This window comes from Geospiza fortis, unplaced genomic scaffold, assembly GCF_000277835.1.
Source record: "Geospiza fortis unplaced genomic scaffold, GeoFor_1.0 scaffold450, whole genome shotgun sequence".
NCBI lineage: Eukaryota > Metazoa > Chordata > Aves > Passeriformes > Thraupidae > Geospiza > Geospiza fortis.
In genome coordinates, this window is record NW_005054416.1 from 1,793,499 (window position 1) to 1,798,113 (window position 4,615).

Consider the following 4,615-nt stretch of genomic DNA (forward strand, 5'->3'; position numbering starts at 1 on the left):
GGGCTGGGAGCATCCTATGATGAGAGGGTGGAAGATGTTTTCCAACCCCTCGAGGCTCTGGCTGTGCCCGCCATGCCCCAGAGATGGGTTGGTTACCTGCAGAGCTATGGCAGCACCAATACCACAACCCCAGCACAACACGTGGCCCCTAAGCCAGCCTGCCTCACACACCTCATCTCCTTGTCTGCACAACTCCCTCAGAGCTCCCTGACACTGTGGGGCTGCCAAGATCCTGAAGGCAGGACAGGGCACCCCAGGAAGTCAAGCATGAGTCCCCTCAGAGCTCTCATTGCTGCCAGAGCTTTGCTCTGCAGGCCCATCCACCTGCCCTTCACAGGGTGGCTCCTCTTGCTGCCAAAAGGAGAATGGAGAAGGGAAGTGAGTGGTTTTCCACTGCAGCCAGCTGCTGGGGACAGACCCTGAGCAGAGATCAGGGGAGAGCAGGTGGCTCTGCCACACCAGTGTGCTCCGGAGGTAAAAGCAGGCAAAAAAGAGAAGAGAGAGTAAGGATGGCACAAAGCCAGCCTGGAGAAGCAGGCCCCCCACATCAGAGAGGATTTCTCCCAGAAACACCCTGGGCTCTCTACCTCCTCCCCCTCAGACCCCAGCGAGCAGGAGGGGGACAACATCTCTCCCCCTGGAGCAAGCCAGCCTGCCCGCAGCCAAGCCAAGCATGGCAAGCAGCAGCCCTGCATGCAGCAACACGCTCACAGGAATGTGTTACTCCACTGGGCAAGGGGCCTGCCAGCAGCATGCAAACACCCCTGGTGACCCACCCTTCCAGGTCGGAAAAACTCGTCTTTGCAGTTCCACACACTCCCTCCCACCCACAGCAGATACCCACACGCAGCCCAGCAGCACTGCCTCCCCTTCCCAGACCGGGCCGGGAGACCGGGAAGCAGCTGAGAGAGCCAGGGGTTCTTCTCGGAATGGACCAGCCCCAGCACCACACGAGATGGGGCTGAGAGGAAAAGGGATTGTCTGGGGACAGCCAGACGCCTTCCTCCTTCGGCATGGGCGGGAACCAGTTCCCCATATTCATCCAGTCCAAGGCCATCCAACTCGCACATGGGGCCACCTTGCTCCCTCCCGCAGGTAAGCACTCTCCTGTGCAGGAGGTGCTTTCACAGCTGCAAAAGCTGTGTGAGACCGGGGGGGAAGAGAGAGCTGCCCTCCCATTGCCCACCCTGGCTGCTTTCTCCCCATGCCTGGTGCCCACAGCCCAACCCTCGGGCACCCAGCAGTGGCAGGTACAGCTCAGGTGTGCCCAGGAGGGCCAGTGAACTTTGAGCAGCATTTGCTGTGACCAGGGCCAACGCCCAGACAAACAGGAGCAGTCAGGGCCAGGATGGAGGTACGGGAACAGCTCCTGCCCTCACACCCAGGAGCCCAGCACGCTGCTGTCACCAACCCCAGCCCATCCAGGGGCATCTCATACAAGCCCTGGAGCTGCAGATGTTTCCAGAGCACCACCACCCTGGCCAGGCTAGAAGAGCTCTTCCCAGGGCTTGGCCCTTACCCCAATTTGCCTGAACCCTTCTCTGTTTGTGCTGGAAAGCTTGGCACACCTGGACAAGCACCCCACCAAGACTGGTACCACAGCAGAAATTCCCCATCCCATCAGCACGAATATCTGGGCACAGACCTGCTCAAATCAAACATGGGGTAAGCCTGGCTCAGGCCCTCAGGCCTGCACTGGCACAAGCATTCCGGCAGTGGGTAAGAGCTCTGCAGTGCAAAGTCACCATGGACCTGCAGCATGAGGTTAGGGACACTGGCACAAGTTCCTGGGCACCCACCACTCCTATGAGCACCCCCTGGCAGGGAAGCACATCTCCCTGAATGCAGCAGGAGCTGGCATGAAGGGCTGGGCAGCAGGGACCAGCTGTTCCCACCTCAGTCCAAGGTCCGTACTTGGACCCATGGCAGACGTCCCACTGCCAACCTCCGAGCAGCAGCTGCTCCGGGCTGGGAAGAGCAGACGAAAGCAAAGGTGACTGGCACCCTGGTTAAGGGTTGGCCCATCCTGGCACCACGCCTGGCAGATTGTGCTCCTTAGTCACTGGCTTGCCCCCACACCCAGCAGAGCCAACTCATCTCACCCCTCCTTGCACAGGCTACCACAAGGAAGCAATATTTCTCACAGGGAAAAGTTGCTTCCTCCACAGGCAAAGGGAAACAGGAGGATCACACTGCACCCACTGCCACCCCAAAGCCCCCCAACAGGCTGAAGGCACACAGGAACACAACAAAGCACATTAATCCAGAGGTCAGGCCCCGCAGGCAGCAGTCACCGGACAGGGCAGAGAGACAGGCACTCCTGTGCCAAACCAACACCAGCAGCCTTCCTGGAGGGAAGGAAGGCGGATTAGCAACAAGCACAAGACAGGCAGGAGCTGGACAGACTCATCAGCCTGCTGCTGGGGGTTTCCAGCACAAGAACTGGCTCTAAGAAACCATTTCCTCCCCCAGACAGCCTCCTCAGATGATATAAAGCAAAGAGAAGGTTGTGGCCACCTCGGAGAACTCGAGGACTTTGGTCGAGAGCCCGTAAATCCAACTCCTTTCTGACAGCCTAGCACTGAGGCACATTCCTGAACTCCGTGCCAGAGGACAACCTCCTCTGCTGGCCAAGCCCTGTGTCACACACAGAGGAGTGCCTGAATTGCCCAGGTTCAGGTTTTGTTATCACATCCACGCAACACCTGTCGTCTTCTATTGATCCAAACCAGCTCTGGGTTCCGCTTCTCCCTGTCAGCGAGGCAGGGACAGGACACAGCCATGGTGCTGCAGAGACACAAGCGTTCAGAGCCAGGAGAGCTCTGTACTTCGCTGGAGACAGCATCACCACAGTCTTGGGAAAGGGCTCTGTCCTTGCCAGCAGTAAATGAGAGACAGTTTTGAGGGGTTGTTGGGAAGGGAAACCAAGAGCTTTACCCAGCACTTTCCCCCTAAGGCCACAGACACTGGTAAGCTATTTTGAGAAGCCAACAGCCTTCCAGGCATGATCCAAGCCACACTATTATTTTCTGGGTGTCCTAAAGCCACCTCCACTGCAGATACAATGGGCCAAGGTCTTATCTCCGTGCCAGAGGCTGGAGGAGGGAAGAGATGAGAGGCAATCCAGGGACAGACGCCGGCTCCGCGGTCTGGGCTGGACCATTCATCTGACTCCCAGCCCATCTTTAGGGAAGGGATGGCCTCAAGGGCTCCTCAACCACAACGATCAGGCCCTGACCTCTGCATCGGAAGGGAGGAGGCTCACCCCTCCGCGGCAGCCCAGGCAAGCCCAGCATGCTCCACTGAGCGAGCGCTTTCATCCTCCCACCGCTTCCAGGAAGGTTCCGCACGAGATTCCAGCAATGCTGCACACGGCAAAGGACAGTCATCTGCACACTCAAGAGTCCAGCCAAACTAAGCCAAGTGGAAGAGCAGATCCTTAAAAACTGCCTTTATGCTGTTGACATTGCATGAGCAAACATCAGCAGGTAAAGGAACCTGCCTCAAGAAAGCCCTGGGAGCAGGATGGAGCAGACAAGGTAACCCTGGAGAAGACGACTAATAATTTTCCTGCCTAGGCTCTTGCCACTGACCTGGCGGACACGGCCCCGCTCCATTGGCAGGAGCCCCAGCAGAGGCTGGAGCCTGGGAGTCACCAGCCAGCCACTGACCCCACCTTCCCACAGCCAGGAGAGAGGGCACGGAAGTTGAAACTTCAAACAGAAGCTGTGAGCACGGCTTACAGGAGCCCAGCACGCCTGCAAAGCTGAGGACAAGCTCAATTCTCCACACCAAAGACCTGGACAGTCAAGTCCAAAAGCATCTGTGCAGCGCAGGGAGGGCATCAGTGAAACTACAGGTAGCTGCAGTTCAATACCATCATAAGGCTCCATACACACAGATGCTTCTCTCTGCCTCACCGGGAGCTGGGCAGAAGCCTGGGTGCCACAGCCCTAGGAGAGGCTGTCCTGTGACCCAGCTCCTGCTGGTCACAGGACAGCCCAGGCCCCCCAGATAATGCCCTGTGAGCCCCACTGTCACTGGCTCCCTGGAAGGGCAAGGGCACCGAGCCCTTGGAGAGAGAGGGAGGCACTCCAGGAGGTCCACCCCTCTCTCCAACAATCAGAGGAAGCTTTGTTGTCCAGGCTCCCTCACCCAAAGCCCAGGGCCATAACGGAGGTGCCCCACCTCTCTTCTGCCAGCCCGCGGGTGGCTCGCAGATGCCAGCAGCCCTCATGACTGAGAGGCACCCAAACTTTCTCAGCCCAAGCTAAGTCTCCTCTCTGCAATGCTCCGAGGAGGCACAGGAACGCCCACCGTGCAGGGCAAAGCGATGCCGGGGACGGTCACCGGAGAAGGCACGACGAAGAGCGCTGGGAAGGGGGAAGCAGCCAGGCTGTCGCTAAATGACAGTGTGGCCAAGGGAGACTCAGAACGAACCGGCGGCTGAGCAGACCCCCGAGGCCGGCTCCGGCACCGTCCTACCTCCTCGGGAAGCGTGTCGGTGTCGCTTGTGAGCTGGGGCGGACGGGCCTGTCGGGCTGTTTTGAAGCTCAGAGCGATTCCATTAGGAGGAGCCGCAGCCCCACCCGCACACTTGACCCCCCCGGGCACC